This window comes from Athene noctua, chromosome 1 (genome assembly GCF_965140245.1).
Source record: "Athene noctua chromosome 1, bAthNoc1.hap1.1, whole genome shotgun sequence".
NCBI classification, from domain to species: Eukaryota; Metazoa; Chordata; class Aves; order Strigiformes; family Strigidae; genus Athene; species Athene noctua.
The window spans coordinates 154626385-154644521 of record NC_134037.1 but is presented as its reverse complement, the minus strand read 5'-3'; the positions used below and the strand labels follow the sequence as shown (position 1 = coordinate 154644521).

Sequence of the window (18137 nt, the reverse complement as noted above, 5' to 3'; positions counted from 1 at the left end):
TATGCTTATTTATACTTCTTTTTTCTGTAAAAGTTTGGGAACAGTGCTGTGTTTCTTTCGCATCTTGCAGCATTTAATTAGATGGCTTTGTTGCAATCATTGTGACAGAAAGTACATATAATAGCATGCATGCTGTAGGAAGTTATGGGTCTTGGCCTGCAAGCACGGTGCCCTGTACACAAAGGTGACTCTTGTTTTGGTTTTTCTGCTCTTTGTGGGAAAGGGTGGGATGCAAACCTGTGGCAGCTTGACTTCCATGTCCTTGATGTCTCCAGTAGTGGGACAGACAGGCTCAACAGTGTTATCTGGGCAGAAAAAGGATAAAAAGTATCCAGACTTGAGTTTAAAAATTAATCTAGGAAGGACATTCTAAAATTAGATTAGAGCATGTGAACATATACTTGTGAGGAAGAGAATGTAAAAGGTTTTGGTCCTAAACGAGGCTTTTTAAAGGGACAGCTCTAGGCATCTCCTTTAACATGCCAGATTGCACCTTTGGATTTTCTTAAAAATATTTATTCCTGTACAAGGGAAACCTGTCTTGTTTTTTCACTGATTCCTGCTCTTCTTGTAAGTTCAACACTGGGTGTGAGAGACCATCAGACTGAAGTGTAACACAGCCAAATTTAGGGGATATAGCCCTACAGCATCAGGAGAAACTGAGCTCTTTTTTGACAGGTAAAGGCTGAGTTTGGGACCAAACAGTTAACACTTTCTTTTAATATCTATATTGCAGTAAATGTGGTTTTTCCAAGGAGGACAGTCAAGTCCCTTAACTGTACCATGCACTGATTCCAAGGGGAACTTGTCATGAAGCTTGGTGAAACTGTGGGTCTCCTATGAGTTAGTGGCTTGGTTATTGTAGTTTCCTTTTGTTGGAAGGAGTAGATTATATCCAAGGAAGAAGTGATTTCCCCACCCCACCTCAAAGTCTGTTTTCCGTTTCATATGCTGATGATTGTTTTGTAATACAGGAGAACGGAAATAGTACTCCACTGTGTTCTGGAACATGAACACACTAAAGCCACATGAACACGCTAGAGTAAGAATGGGACTGTTAAAATTTTACAGGTGCGGGACTAGAATGTGGGGCTTAAGTTGGACTGACCATCCAGAAGGGAGGTTTGTGGCAAAAGTAAGCCTGTTGGGCTCTGGGATGGGGTATACATTAGCATTCCCGGGTGGATGTTCAGTCTAGCACTGACAATACACCAGGTTGTAGTTGCATGGAGGCATTATTTAACAATAGAATATAAGAAAAGATGCTTGCATAAAACTAGCAAGAAATGGCAACTTCTTCCTAGGAGCTCACTGCATTAGATTAGCCTGTGCATCAGCAGGGATAAAATTAAGACCAGGTAAGACAACAGGTAACCCTTCCACCAGACATAGTCTTCATTCAGAAACGGAGTAAATACCCTTATTTTGGTTTTTATCTTTTTTCTCCTTTTGCTAGATTTAGAGATTAGAAGGCGACAGGAACCTGACCTGTGTTTTAGTCTGAGAAATTGAAATAGTTCTCTTACTTGACCTCACAATACAGAGGCAAGTGCTCTGTTACCTGTGTATGTGGCCAAGGCAGTAGGGATTCAACATTTTTATCAGTGGGGGTTGTCTAACCTCTGCTAATCAATTTAATTTTAAACCAGTGTCAAATAATGTGAGATTTTGCTTGTACAGAAGGGCAACGTTGCATAAGTGGGAGAAAGTTTGGGCGTATTCACGTAATTAGATATGGAAATACAAGATAATAGCAAGAGTGAATCCTTACATATAAAGACCAGGTATACAGATTGATATTACAGCTCAGTTTCACTGAACAGTGAAGTCCTAGCCCCGGCCCATCAGTCCTGCCACTTCACTGGTACAAGCATAGATAGTGGTATTACCCTGTTGGGAACAGTTTAGGGAGGTGTAGTTATTTGTCCTATTAAAAATATAAATGTTTGTGCTACCTTCGTTACCTGAGCCATCTTACTGCAAAATCAGGAAAGAGAGTGGCCTTACTGATGATTGTTTGTGGGGAGGTGAAGGATATCTAGGGAAAGTCTTGTGCAAGGGCACGAATGGAAGCAAAGGAAGGTAGGGGACTGAAAGTGATGTTTTTATTTTTTTTAATTTAATTTTCTTTTATCACTACCCCTGTGTGGTAGGCTCACCTGGGCCTGTGGACAGATGATCAAGAACAGTGGCAAGAGATGGATAAACAAAAAAGTGAGTTACATATGTTAGGTGACTCTGAACAAGAGGAGTGTTTCCTTCCAAGAGACTGTACCAGTGTTGAAAGCTTTCTGGGGTATGTTTTTGGTTTTTTTCTCTTTATTTTGTCTCTCTTTTCATTTTTCTTTTTAGCACTTCTCCAAAGTAAAGAAAAAAACATAATCAGGTATTTAAGTAGAAGATGGTTTTGAGACATGATGTTTATGAAATATTCTACTGTAGTTTTGGTAAAGGAAATTTTACTAAATCAGAAGACTGACTTGTGTGTCACATTCTTTCATCATAAAATGCAACTCTGTACTATGGTTAATAAATGGTTATTCTAGCCTAGTATTGTATGAGAAGGCACATATTACCACAGTAACTTCTGAATGCATTGAATAATCTAAACTAATTTAAACAACAATAAAAAAAGATTTTATGAAGACCACTCATTTCCTCTAGTTTTATAATAACAGGTAAAGAGGACAGGCCTTAAATAATTTACAAGTTTACCCACAGGATAAAAAAGTGGCGCAAACTTATGGAACTATTCCACCTAACAAGCTGTCATCCAAAAGTAGTCTTGTAGGGAGAAATAGTAGGTATACATGAAAATGTTAGCATAATTGGGATAAGAAGGCATCAATCACAAGAAGCAGATCTAATTTCATAAATTCAGGTTCGTGAGACTTTTCTGACTTGGAAACATGAAACATTCTTAGCTAATAGGCTGAATTAACAGTAAGTAGATAAAATGGAAATAACACTTTTTAGATTACCACTTCATAGGTTTTGTGTTTAAAAAAAGTAACTTTTTTCTAGTATTAAAGTGTATCAATTTATTTAATAGCTTAGTAAACATGTACTGTTTTAACTAAAATAATATTATTAGGGAGGTATGGTAAAAGTAAGCAGTGTGTTTTTCAAGTAATAAAGTATTCTATCTAGGAGTTAACTCTGTACTTGTCTAGAAATGCTGATAGCATATTCGTAGAGAAGTGGTTTGAAAGACTAGCTTCTGTGCTGCTGAAAAAGCATTCATTTTGTTTAACTCCCTAACATATTACTAACAACTCATTGTAACGCTTATACGGAATCAAAACAAGATAAATATCCCTTAAATGCTCTCCTCATGTGTTTTGTGTGTGTATGGTGTAGAAGCATTACTTAGAGCAATAGGGTTCTATTACATCTCTCATGAGGGCAGGGGGCTCTAGGATTAGGTTGTACTAAACTAATACATCTGTGAGTGGAAATGTGTATTTCCAGAAAGGTGTATTGCAAATGGAGATGTGGAGTTGTGTGAATTGAAGTCTTCTCTGCCTTTCTCATTTTTAGTCATCTTAAGGGGTCCTGGATAGTCCTAATGTTTGGGTTCTTTGCTTGATGCAGAAAGACAGTTCCAGGATGTGCAAAATTGTTGGGATGTGCTAGATTGCTGGGATGTAGCTGGCTGCCACACATACCAGGATTGAGCAAAGGGCACTGAGATTTGCAGTTCTGGGGGCATCTTTCCTATAACATACACGTTGGGCTTGCTGGTTGGTATTCTTGGTTCCTGCCATCAATCTTTAATCTGTGCAGCTGTTGTCTGCACTAGGAACTTGTGTACATAATGCCTGTTCAATATGCAGTGTTCCAGAGCTATGCTCTGAAGACTGTAGGAGACCTATCACAAAGTACTGATGTCCTTACATGAATGAAAAAGTAGAAAAGGCATGATTGGTTATTTCCAAATCCAAAAACCCTCTTGAAAAGTATTAATATGTTATTAACATTTTGTTGACTGCAAACATAGATACAGAATCATAGAATATCTTGAGTTGGGAGGGACCCATAGGGATCATAGAGTCCAACTCCCTGCTCCGCATAGGACTACCTAACGCTAAACCATATGACTAAGAGCGTCATCCGCTCTTTGAACTCTGCCAGGCTTGGTGCTGTGACCACTTCTCTGGGGAGCTTGTTCCAGTGACTGACCGCACTCTTGGTGAAAAACCTTTTCCTAATGTCTAAATGGGTGAGGAAAAGACCTGCTCTAGCTTGTAAAATGTGATCACTGGGAGATTCACTGGGCTTATTCCCAGTAATACAAGCAGACTGTGGTGATTCCTGTTGGCTTATGTTGAGAAGTATTTTGTACTTCTTATTACAAGTACTGTTAGGGTTAATTTTGACTGTTGCCATATTGGAACATTTTACTCCTTACCTGGCTCTGGAACAGTATGCACTGTATAGTACAGAGAGGAAAAAAAAAAAAAAAGGCATTATGTTTGTTCTGGTTTTTAAATGACACTGGATAGATTTTTTTCGAAAATGACCCTTGACACAGTTTTGGGCCAAATGTGAAATTGTAAGTTATTCAGAAAATTTGTACAAGTCGTTAGGTACCTTTACTGGCTAAAGAGTTTGTATTTGGCAGGGGATAGGGGGAAGTCTTTTCATGTTTTCATTGAACTGACTGAGTTATCAGTGGTCCACAGTACTGCATGTGCTGAGTTGCCAAAATAATTGGTTTGTCTGATTACTTCTTTCAAATATTGTTCTGCTTTGAAAAGAGTATTTTGACACCTGTATTCTTAATCTTTTGAATAAAACAATACAAATATTGTTGGACTCGGGGTAGACTTTTGGTTTTCCAGCTGTGTTTGGATCTACATGTTGCTATCGGGTTGTATGCTAAATATTAGCTCAGGGTCTGTTGCATGAGCTATTGTGTTACAGCACTGTAAAGAAGTTTATAACAAATGGGCACTTAACCCATATTTGCTTTGCAAGGAACTTCAGAAACTACAATCAGACTCCAATTCAGTTATCTATAATAAAATTATTTTTTCTGGCACTTGGACATTTAAAAAGCATTAAGATTCAGAAGTGCTTAAATGCAAAGGAAAATATTGATTACAATTTGGAAACCTGCTATGAGTTACGGAGTGCAACTATATATTTTAATCTTTTACTCTTTAAAAATTAATCTGTTCCTTTTATCTCTGTTGTGTAAAAGGCCATGTTGTTCAAGCTGTGGGGATAAGTAAGATGAACCCCTGGTTGTTTTTGTTCCAGCTGTAGCTTTAGAAAATATATTAATGGCAAGAGCTTATAGAGTTGCCTCTTCTTTATGTGAACTCTATATACCTTGAAATGTTATTCATCTACTGTAAGTAATATTTTGGAAATAACTGGAAGAGTATGTGGAAGGAGACACTGCTCAGCATAAGCAGTGGTTCCAGAATCTGACCTTCTTGGCACTGGCTGTGATAACTCTGGGATTAAAAATGTGAGTTAGAATTCTCTCTTGTTTACATTAAAAAGGTACACTCTTAGAATTACCACTGTTCCTGATCAATCATCTTCCCTTTAAAAAAAAAAAAAAGTTAAGAAAAAATCATCTGAGATCTTTGGTATCAGATGAATGTTTTGGGTTTTTTAAATCCTTTTTTCTGGTCTTCATCTCATTAACAGTGATAGCTTTGACTGCTTTGGTACTGTCTGGTGTCTGTTCCCTCCCAAAAACTCATGTATGTTTCTTTGACTCTATTTGGAGTGCTGATCTGTCTTGCTACTGCCTTCTCTTTCTCCAGTTTTCCTCAGCACTGTTACGTACTTTGCCTTCAAAAAAATCACCCTGCAGTAGTTCTTATTTCATGTAATGGTGCAACAGAACTGCATTTTCTGTTTAAAAAACAGAAAAGGAAAAAAAAGTCAACCTTTTTTTTTTTTCTTTTTTCGGGGTGGTGATTTTTAAAATTCTGGTTTCAGCTACCACTATCACACATGGTGTTCTGAGATGCTTGTTGAGTTCTCTGGATAATGGAGAGCCATCCAGTCTTGTGCTTTTGTCAATAAAAAGATTACTTTTCCAGGTCATCTTACCTTTCCAGTTGGACATTGCACACACTTAGCCTTCAGCATACATGGAGATAAAAGTAGCAGCAAACAGGGGTTAAAGCACTAGAGGCAGGTGGTACCTAGTGTACTAGAAACTGGAGTGTTTAATCTGTCTTTTATATAAGCATTTTGTAGTTTGCTGTTATTCTGAGGTAGGTACAGCCAGCACTCTCCCAGCCTTCTGCATCAGGACACAGAAAAGTGTACTTTAGGGGCTTCCATGTCATGGTGGCAGTCTCTGATGTAGCAACCTCCATGGGAGGCCATAGGCTCGCCTGTTCTTGAGGCCACACTTGACCAGTGCTACAAAGCTTCAGTTTGAGAATTAGGCAGCTGCGGGTCTGCAGAGAGGGCATGGGTGGCAGGAACATGCTCGGGCAGTTCTACAACAGCTGTGTTGGCTTCCTTTTGGCTTCTGGGTGCAATTCAAGGTTTTGGCCTTGATTGCTTTTAAGCCTAATGTGACTTGAGCGCCGGCTGAGAGGCTTTTTTTTGATCCAACATGGCAATTAATGTCAACTGGGATACTTGACCTAGATCATTCTAGTTTTTAATGTCAAATAGCCATTGGCAGGAAGTTTTTTGAGAGAACTTTTGACTGTGGAATGTGCTCCCAGCCTGGTCTGGTGGAGTCAGCTTGCTGAGTGGGCTCAGCGCCAGGCCTATCTTATTTCTTTGCCTGTGGAGATGAGGAATTGTTCAGTGCTTCTCCTGTTCTCCTTTGCCCCTGAAGAAAGGCAGGTTAATGTGGGTTTATAATCACTACACTAAGATTTTCCACTTCAGCCATGTGGGAAGACAAGTGAAATGTATTTTAAAGAAAAAATAGCATACATGCCTTTATACATAAAAGGGCTTCTTTCCTGAGAGAATTTAATTGAACATTTTGCATGAAATTAAAGCAAAAGAAGTTTCCTCACACAGACCAGTTTGAAAGTATGGCAAGTTAAATTTGGATAAGTGCTGTTTTCTTTCAGCTTTCTGGAAGACTACAGTTCACTGCCAGGCACAGAAGGCCTCCTTTCTGCTGGGAAAGGAGATTTGTCAAACCATTAAAACCATCACAAAGGTCTTTAAGCATAAAGTACCCTCCCCAAGCATCACAGCCAATAGACTGTAATAGGGCCTGTTTCACCGCACATGAAGGTGTTTGCTTTTTTTCCTAGCTGTGACATTTCTGATGAGGTTGGTCAGTTCAGTGAAGAAAAGTGTTCAGGAGCAAAAGTATTTTGAGAAAGAAGGATTTTATCTGGGGTACTGCATGACAACTGCACACCAAAATTGGAGTGAACGGTCAGAATATAAATATGGTCATAACTTTGGCCTGGAAAAACTCTGTTCTCTTACAACTACTGTCAGGTGTCTGAATGCTTGTTGGCAAATGCCCAACAGCTTACCAAGATGACTGTGGTCCTTATAGAAGGATACAGGGGAGGAAGATAAATTTGATCTAAAGTCCTAAACTTTAATTCAGAGGGCTGGAACCAATTTCTAGCAGTACAGCTACATCGCGCCTCCATTTGCTCAGGTGAGAGGGAGGTTCAACAGGCCGAGAGAGTTCAGTTTGCATGTCTGCTTTGGATGGGATAGAAAAGTCTAACCACTCCCCTTTCCTGAACATGTTTTGACCTTTTTCCAATCAACCTCGTTTCTGGAGAGTTTCAGGAACGTGGTTTTAACAGAAGAAAGGAGAGGAATTGGAGATTAGAAATAAGGAAAAAAAGTTACTTGTTTCTGGAAAGGAAACTTGAGAATATTAATAATTTTAGTTCTTGACTATCCAATAAAATTGAGGACTCTATAAGGAAAAATAAGAGGTAACATGATAAACCTGATCATGTGGCTTGATTCACAGTCAGCTGAAGACTCATGGGTTTCAGCAGTTTTTGGATAATACTGTTTTTAAGTGTAGAACAAAAAAAGTCTTAAGAAATGTAAAACTTAAAGGAAATAAATTAGAAGAAAATATATAGGTCACACCTAAAGGGAAAGATCTCTTGGTAAGTCTTTTTTGAAGACTGGCAACAAAGACAGGAACCTTCTCTGCTAATGAGAAAAATACTACCCAGAGCAAGCCAATTCTTGTGACATCTGAGGGGAAAAGTACTGAAGTAATAAGTGCGAGCTGCTGAATATATTGAAATAAACATGCTGCTTGGTGTCATGTAACTAAAAGCAGTTATGTGAAGGACTGGTGTTACCCACTGGCAGGCATCCACTGTATTGAGTGGGAGACTGAGAATGTAGATGATCAGTGTTTTGTTACCGATTCATAAATGGAAAGGATTAAGATGGTGCTAGGATATATCTCGCCTGTGTCATAGATGTCTACCTCTTGAGTGGAAGGTGGGGGAGAGACCCTATATATATTCAATAAAGAGAAACAGGACTTCTGTAGAACTCAGGCAGGGTACAGAAACAGGCACTTTTAGGGTATGATTCATTTGACCTCCTTTAGACATGTGCTATATAGGATGAGTTCAGTAGAAGAGCCTAGTTCTTCCAATGGGCTGTAAAGGGAGACTGACATGACCTGTTCAGATACAGACACATACATGGTAAACATTTTTATTTGGTAAAGTGAATTCTGGCTTGGCGTCCACATCTAAGAATTGAAAGACAAGGGTGCTCTGTTATTATGGCTTGTGGTTAAGTGTCAGATGCTCTCCATCCTAGCTGAGTGAAGACTCAACACCTTTTCAAATAGAACTTGGCATTCTAGGGCCTCCAGAGATCTGCCCGGGTAGGGCTAACGATTCATGCTGAAGTGTTGCAAGAGCATCACCCCTGTGCCATCTCTTCAGGAGTAGCAGAAGTAAGCCTCTTGTGACTCCTTGCTCCTCTTGTGTCAGTGTACATGGACACCAATGGTGGATTGAGCTATGAGGCTGGGTCCTGCAGCATCACTGGCAAGATGTGAGCACATGTATGGTTCTCCTAGCTCTGGAGCAGGAAGCACTTTCAAAGAGCTGGAAGTAGGAGTGTGCTGAATTGCTGCCATCTAGCAGTGATTGATTTACAGGTGAGCGCACATAGATGTGACAAGTGGTCAGATGGTGAGCTCCATAGGGACACTATTACTGGGAGCAGAGTGTGCATTCTGGTGACAGGCTTGGTGCTTACCTGTAAATCACCTAGCACATGTTTGGTAGGCCATGAAAAGTAAATGATTTATTGAAGCTTGTTCCTGGGTGGAATTGGAGTGTTGTGCTGTATTGTTAAATAAGTCTGTACAAAACACAAGAACTCCTGTTTTGTTGTTATTAAAAGCAAGCAAACTTTTGTCTGGGCTATAAGTGATATGCAGATGTTACCATTCTCTTAGTTGTTTCGATCGCATCCATACAAACCTGCTTTTACTACTTCAGGGCTTTAAGGTTTTTGTTTATGCTGCAGAACTCCTAAATAAATAAACAAATTTGTCTTTATTTTACCTGCGAACTCCATTTAATTATTTTCCTCTCAATTTTTCCAGTGGTTCTTTTGGAATACCAGCATATTATATGGGGGCTGCAGTATTATTTCTCTGGGTACACAGTATAATGAATGTCTCTAGAACTGATCCTTTAAAAAACAAAACAATTGCTACTGTGAAATGTGTTCAAATTAAATTTTTTCAGGAGATTTTTGGTAGCTAAGTTAATAATAAAGCCTGGTTTTGATTTTAAGTTGTGTTAAAATTCAAGGCACTGGACTAATTATTTTTTAAGAAAATGAGGGGTATCAAATTTAGTGTTATGACTATTATGAATTATTTTATTAAAGTAAATTTTAAAAGGTAGTCTTGTTGAGAGTGTCTTCATCTTTATTGCAAAAAACATAAACAGATCATTCTTACACCTAGTTTCTTAAAGTGTTCATTGTCTCTGTTCAGGCTCATTTTATAATGTATGCATCTGGTAATGAAAATAATAATTAAATTCTTTCACAATGAAACTGTGATTTGGGGGAGGGCGGGGGTGGAGAAAGCTCAAGTAATACTAGCATCTGGATTCATACCCGGTAAAGCTTGCTAATTGATATTAAGGCTGATTGTTCACCTAATGTACTTTAAAGCCTCAAGTTTTGTATTTTAAAGTGGTGGTTCTCTTTTTCTAACAGACACTCCATATTTGGAAAGAGCCACTTTTTTCCCCTCTTATTCCTCCCTTAGTTTTTTCCCCTTTCCTGCTATCCCTCCATGTCTTCTCCCCATCCTCATGTATGTATTCTGACTTTCAGCCATCGGGGAATTGTGCTGGTACTGGGGCTGTGAGTGATGCAAGGACTGACTTGGAATTGTTTGAAGGAGATGCTGCTGGAGATTGCAGAGGTCTGAGAGAAGGTGGCTCTCTGGGTCTAAAAAGTGCACAGGGTGATGAGCCATGTATATGATCAAATCCTAATCAAGTCGCAATCCTGGAGGGGATGAAGATGTAATCTGGAGATGAGTTGCAAAACCAAATTGATGGGGATTAAGATAGAGCTATTTGGGTGAGTGCGTGCTGATTAAAATGTAGGAAATAATGCAACGGTTGTGTTGCAGTGTGGCTGACTAAAAGTATTTGGATTAAATCTGATTTACTTTTTTAGTTCTTAATCTCCCTGTTTTTCATTTTGCTATTGCTTATTTTCTTTGCATGGGATGATGTGCTTTCTTCATGTTTTGGGGGTTTTTTTTCTGTTTTTTTTCCTAAATCCTTGCCTTTTGAATCTGTTTCCTTTTTAATGGCCTCCATTAATACAACTTGGACAAACAGTATCCCTGAGCACTGTTTACTTCCCTGTCTATCCTCTGCATTTCTTTAAAGGTGTACTCAGCCAGGTCTACTGTTGAGTTAGGTCTTGAAAATAATAGAAGCATTATCAAATGTTTTGAGAACTTAAGACAAATTTTTGATAGCGCCCAAGCTCAGCATAGCCCCAGAGGTCTGTATTAAGGTTGTCTTGCAGGCACAGATTAAATCTGAAATAGTGTCAGCCTTGGACTGCATAATGATTCCCCTTGTGTCACTGAGGGGAGCAGAATGAGGTGGAAAAGATGTCAGACCTGACTGGGTATGTGGGTTTCATGTCAGAGCAGCTTGTGGTACCGGGAACTATCTTTCTCAGGATGGCTTTCAGTCACATCTGAGACCTGCGGTGGTCTGAGTGCATATAAAATACGATTTTTGGGAAGGCTAGTCCAATTCACGCATGAGTGCTGTACCTTTTGGTATAGTGTCAGTTTATTCTTGTTGAGATTTGTCATTGTATTAATTGTTTTAATAAAATGGATATACAACCTACTTTATTTAAAAAGGCTAATGGTGTGCAACATTAAAGACCTAAAAGATATACTAAAATGATGGCATGCAATACTAAGACTTACCTTGCATGAACAGAAAGCAAAGTGATTGTTTTTTGAGGCTGCTGTTTCATTGGTCTTTCTTGAACTTATTTAAACTTTCTGCTTCAGTCACCACCTCTAGTAGTTTATTCCACTACCCTTAACATTAAATACTTCTGCGGAATTTACATGGATTTCCAATCAGCTCCTTTATGTAACTTAGAGGTTTTCAAAGCCATTTCAGAATATCTTCTTTCCTAATGAGAAATCAACCTGCATCCTTTAACATCTTCATTACAAGCTTGAGGTCATGTATCACCTTTTTTTTTTTTGTCTTTTGTTGACATCTGTATCTTTCTTTAGATCAAAAATGAGAACCAACTATTCTTCTCTTTTGCCTGCAACAGCTTTATGCTTCAGCACTAAACAAATCTGATTAGTTAAAGTATACTCCCTCTCTTATCTTCTCCCAGATTTTTTGCAGAATTTTATCTTCTCCCCTTTTTTGCAGAAACTTACAAAAAAAAAAAAAACAACTTTGGTGATGAAAAGCCAAGATTGGCCTGACAAAATCTGAATTTCACTGGAGGATTTCCAACTGTGTATGCCTGTTGCAAAAGTTTAGGTGTGTGAGACAGAACTTGATGGAAAGCACTAACTCTGCAGTTTGGTTTCTGCTTTTCTCTTTGACCATTACAACAGAAGAGAGTAGCTGAGGTGCTCGGCTGTACTGGTGGCTGCTCTGGAGAGGTGGATGAACAGACCCCAGGTCTCTGCTCTCACCTGCCAGCCTCTGTGGGAAGCGGCTTCATAATCTGATGTAGCTTCCCTGTCCAGGGAGTAACTACTTCCCTTCGCAGGGGAACAGCAGTGTTCAGCCTCTTGTGCTCCCCAGCTCTGTCACAGACATTGCACAGGAGAACAGGAGTCTTCTGGCCAAAGATAATACCTATTATAAATATTTAGCTAAAAAACTTCAGCATCTTTATCCATATAAAGCCATCATAAATATATATATGTATCAAGCTGTGTTCTGCCAAGAACTTTTTTCTGAAATGAGAAATATTTTCAGGGTGTGCCGCAAAAGACCGCCTATTCAATGTTTTTGTTTACATACATAAAACTAGAGTTACAATTTGTTACATCTGAGTAAAGGGGAAAAAGTCTTTTAAGGGGGCATTATCAAGTTCAGCAAGTTGTAAGCCTTTCCTGTTAGAACTTTTTGTTTTAAAAACAGCATGGGGATGTCTTGTCCTATGTACTTTCTTTGGCAACAGACTTAGAGGGGGGAAAGCAGGAACAGAGAAGAAGATAGAAGAGTGTGAATGTCATGTGCAGCTGATAAAAGAGCTCACCCACTTCTACTATGTAGTGAGAGACCCGGAACCCAGAGTTCAAATCCATGTCTAAGTTTGTACTGTGCTTTCAGTGAACCCATACAGACTACTACTTAAAAACTGAAACCCTGGAAACTGAAACTATAACTACTCTGATGGAGGAGCTCAACTGTAAGTAAGAAATCCAGTCAGAGGTTTTGGCTCTTTCCTGCCACTTTTCTTGTGGGTGTTGGTAGTGTGGTGTATATAATGCGTGTAATGCATAACTAGTGTTTCTGTGTTTGTGAATGACATTGTGTGACACTTCTGTGTCATGTTAGTGGTTGTAAGAAAGTATGACTTTAGAAGTTGGTTACATCTAAAGTGCTTTATTAGACTCGTTTTCTGTTTGAAACAACTGAGAAGTGGAAAGTTGTTTTCTTGATGGGTGGATGAAAGAATTTTCTACATGTTCTTTCCCATTATGAAAGACTAGTAAATCCTGTTTCCATGTGGGTTGGTAAATTTTTATGAGTAATGGGTCCAGTTAATTTATACAATTTGTTTGGTTTATTTTTTTCACACCACTGATACTGAGGTTTCTAGAATGAATTATGTTCTTGCAGGACATCTCATACAGTTTGTCCTCAAAAAAACATACTGGGAAGGGGTGGTTTTATTTTTTGAAGTAACAGAATACAGTCTGGTAGCTTTGTTCCAAAAGCACATATTAGTGAGCTTTCATTGTTCTTGAAATTATGCTTTTTCTCATTTGCATTGTTTGATTTCGCTGTCTCCTGAAGGAATGGAAGATCTTAATATTTTGAGTGATGGTTGTTTGCTGTCTGCAAGAGTTTCTGTCATCGTCCGCTCCTGGCAATCATGGTCATTAGTCTGCTCTTGAATTTGTGAACTCAGTTTTGCAAGTTTTGTGTTTGTCTCATCGTCCAGCTGTCATTTCCACCCCCCCACCATGACTGCCTGGTGTTGAAGCCGGCATGTTGATTTGCGTGATTAGATTTCTTCTGCTCCGGTTCAGTCACTGTTGTATTTGTACTTACTGATCCATTTGCTTGTTTTAAGGTTGTGTAAAATAGGATGATTCCATAGGCAAAATTCTTGTTCTGTATCTTCAATTTTGAAACCTCATGCTGATAAATGGAAAAACTGCGGCTAGAAGCCTACCTGATGGTTATCAGAAATCCTAGCACTTACATTTCAGAAAAATTTGTTAATAAAGCAAAAAATAACTCTGTGCTGTTATTCATATCCAACGACAAAGAAACATCTGCTTGAAGAGCTTACAATGACCCAGTTTAAATAGTCTGAATTGTGCTAAAACCAGTTCTACAGTATCAGGTTTTTTTTTTTCTTTCTCATTTTGAAAGAATCAAAGATAAATGTCTTTCACATTAAGGAGATGAGCTATAATAAAAAATATATGGATAATATGGCAGCAGTCCAAGAGCATTAGTATGCACACCCTGATCGAGTTGTGGTGGCAGCTAGCAGTTACTCTCAACTTACAGCTGAATTTTACTCAGTGAGCATGGAGAGCCTTCCTCAGTGAACTCTACCTCTTTTGAAAGGAAAAAACTCACCCCAGTTTGACATTTGTTGCCTGGATTGATGTGAAACCTGTTGATTTGGAGAGCTAGTTCCCAGCATCTCCAGGGAACAACATTTGTTACGGAGGGTCTAGACTGCAGATGACAATGTCTGCAGCTGTGTGGATAACTGTTAGGATGGAGCATGTATGTGCTGTAACAGAAACATATGGGTAATATACAGCCATGCTGACAGAAATGGAGCAAAATTCACCTATATTAACAGGCATATGACAGTTAGATGAGCACCATCACTACTGCATGATAATTTCTGCACAGTTCTTTGATAGAGTAGGGGGTGCAGGTTCTTATAAAACACATCAGTGTTAAATCATATGTGAGAATTCCCCCAGCCCTTGTCTGCTTCCTTCCCATATCTAATTAGCCATTGGGGAGGACTGCAAGGAGTGGGCAGCTGGCCAGATTAATTCTTACAGGGGATTGGATCTAGTCAGCAAGCTGCAGCTTGGGCATCCCGGTTTGGATTACCAAAAAAAAAAAAAAAAGTTTCTGACCCAGCTTGCTTTGAAAGACATGAACATTAGATGTTGACAATTGTTATGTTTAAAGACTAGGTTCTTTTTCTATCCTTAGGTTGAAGGCTTTTAGAAGATCTTAGTAGATTCTTTTCCATGATTATTTGTTTATTCCCTTTGCTTAGGCCAGGAGTGATCTTTACTGCTTCTTTGCATTATTACATGCTTCTTGCAAGTGTTCAGGCTTTTACTTTATTATCCTTTGGAGACTCTTTTACAGACAAATGAACCTTGATGTCAGGTGGTAGTGAGCATGAATATTCCAGAGCCAAATTGCTCCTGCTGTGGAAAGTCTCATACACAGGAAGAGAATTAAGGGAAGGAAATGTTCCATGAGGTTCTTCCCACAGCCCTTTCTTGTCTGTTCTTTATATTCCGATAGTGAATGGGACAGATCAGAGGAGAAGGCTGCTTCATGAGCATGGGAGATCCTTTGGGTAATGCTGGGATCCACAACTGTGTGTACAGTTGTTAGATCCGTTGGTTATCTCAGGCTTTGGGGGGGGGGGGGGTGTACTAGAATGTTAATTTTGCTCTTGTGAGCAAATAAATCTGGTCATTTTATTTTTCCAGTGGTCAATACCTAGTTGATTTGCTGATGCTTTGTTTGATGCTGCTTAATACTGTCATGCGAAACGTTACAAGGAGTAAAGGTCTAGGGTTTTGTGTTGGTTTGCTCCCTAATAATGGCTGATCCATTAACCACTGAAAGTTGAAACTACCTGTAGAATGACATCTGATATTTATGTATACAACTATTTCATGAAGGATATAAGTTGTATTTAGAGTAGTAATCAAAACATTCCACCTTGTCTTTTTGAAATTAGTACTGTTTGCTTTTTCCCAATATTGCATGTTCTGCTTGTCCATGATTTCTCAATAGTAGTTCATTTGTACAGCAGGAAAGATGATATAGTGGAGTAATGTATTTAATGATTATGGATGCTATGTTCATTTCTAATAGTTCAAACCATTTCTGTGATGTTAATGAAAATTTGGAAAGCTGAAAATAATTCAAAGTTGCTTTTTGGTTTTGCTCAAGGAAAATCATTGTTCTTAGTATTTCTGTTTAGCAAATCTGCATGTTTATGTAGATTCACACCTCTTGCAGAATGCATTTTATGTCTGTGTTTGGTGCACAGGCATACTACTAGTCATGCATAATTGAAAATAATTGAAAAGTGACAGAGGTCTTGTAAGTGTTTTAAAATTTTTGAGTGTAATTTAAAAAAATTGTGAAAGCTTCATGTTTCTGATTCTTTAAATCAATTGACCTGGGGGTGGGGACAGCTGTACTACAGGCAAAAAATATTAAGAATTAGACAAACTTGAACAGACCGTTTTACGCTTTGAGAAACTGGAGTTATGTTTTGTGGTGTGCGCTAAATACAAACTTAATGTGTCTTCTGAAAAAATAGGAAAATATGGAGCACGCTATAATTGTTCTAAGCCAGTAGTTTGGCAAGATCTGCTGTGGTTTACAAAGTTGTTACGAGCTGTTGTGCATTCATTTTATTGAGGCAGTGTGTTTTGTTGATGGCTTATGTTTTAAGGCTTTGTTGCTAAAAGGGTCTATCTAGTGTTTCTCAGAAAGGGAAGGGAATAGTTCGGGATAGTTGCCTATGAACTTTCTTTCCTTTCCCTTTTTAATTTTTTTATTTAAAAACATTACTGGTTCTGATCTTGATCCATACCTAAGCTTATGACACTGGCTTTGACTAGGAGCAGGATTAATCTCTCTTGCTCCTACTAAAGTTTCTGTTGACTTTAATGTGAGATTTAATACCATATAACATAAGTCATATGGTAAGAAATAGTTAAGAGAGCTAAAATTTACAAAGGTATTAGAGATTCATCAACATTTGAATTTCTAAGGTTAAAAAAAAAAGGGGGGGGTCTAATACCTTGCGAATTTAGATGTATGCTGTAAAGTGGGAATCCCTGGCTTGAGTATAAGGCAAAGCGCCTGCAATCCTGAATGAAGAATGTTCTAAAGTGAAATATCAAAATAATTAGGAGAACATGTGTGATAGATGCATTTCTGACATGTTTGCTAGCCGGAGAAAAGGTTTGACTCACTGTATGACCTAGAAATTAGCGTTGTTGAAGATAAAACGTATCATGTCTGGGAGAAGGAAATGCAGTTGGCAACGGAGTACTCAAATACACTCCATAACCAGGAATCACTGCTGACTACTGTTGGCTTCAGCAGTTTTGTCGGACGCATGGCAGCAGTACTTCTGTACGATCCTTGCTGGAATTGTACAAGTGTAATTAATTCTTCTGTTGGGTTTATCTGGTTGTCAGCTTCCTACTCCGTTCTCAAAATGGCCTGGGGTACCAGGATAAAGTATGCATGTCTAATGCAGATGCATGCACATGGAAATAAAGTGCATTTACAAAAGATTGTTGACTGCCAGACACTTCCAGTTCTTTGCTTTTTGTAACTAGCTAGATTTTCTGTAATCAGTATGCTGCTTCTTGCTTTGTAACGATATCTAAGATTTCCAAAAGACAGAAGAAGAGTATTTGGCAATGCAATGTTTCAGTGATGATACAGAGACTTATGCATTTGTTTTAAAAAAAACCAAAACACAGCGTTTTGTTGCCCCCCCCCCCCCCGCTTGTGATATTTGTTTTCCAATCAGGTGCTGACAAAATATTAATAATAGTTAATACAGCACATTCAAAAGTGTATTGCTTAAATGCTTACTTCTTCCCCCCCTCCCCCAATCTTTAATGATAAGAGAAAAATGATACAGAAGCCTAAGCAGGTTCGTTGGAGTGATGAAAGAGGACGACTGGGGAATAGGGAATCTTCTTTAACTTTATAAAACATAATTTAAGCAAACTTGTGGATTTGTCTTTTATACTGCAAATTATTGTTGAATGTAGGTAGCTCCCCCACCCCCCTTTTAAGTGCAAATGTAGAAAAGGTGGTGTCTGGCGGAGCTGAGGAAGGAGCTCAAGGAGCTAGTTCTATACTGGATGCCTTCAAAGGCTGGCTGGGAGGTATAGTTTAGACTTTGAGATTGCAGAAGTTGAAACCGATTTTTACATCGTGTTTATACCTTCCAGATATGGGTGGCTGCAGAGATTGAAGGCTAAATTAGAGCCTTCGGTAATAAAGGTAGCCAAGTAGAATTAAGAGACAACTGATTAAGGCAACTTTAAAGGATGTTTTTCACCATTTAAAGATGTTTCTAGACATCACTTTGCTCTGAAATGCACTTTAAAAAAAATTCTCTGCTCTGCAGACAGCCAAAAAGCTGTGCTTGTG

The 18137-nt window shown here is 38.6% G+C and overlaps 1 protein-coding gene across 3 annotated transcripts in view; it reads left to right on the top strand.

Moving 5' to 3' along the window:
• Window positions 1–18137, top strand: part of NRIP1 (nuclear receptor interacting protein 1) — a 78813-nt gene that overhangs the window by 19545 nt on the left and 41131 nt on the right. Inside the window, exon 1 of one of the 3 annotated variants that reach the window (XM_074902012.1) lies at window positions 12832–12906. The exons of the other annotated variants lie outside the window; for them this stretch is intronic. The gene's annotated coding sequence lies outside the window, so the exon portion shown is untranslated. Of the gene's footprint in view, window positions 1–12831; window positions 12907–18137 lie in introns of those variants that run through there. 3 annotated transcript variants of the gene reach the window in all.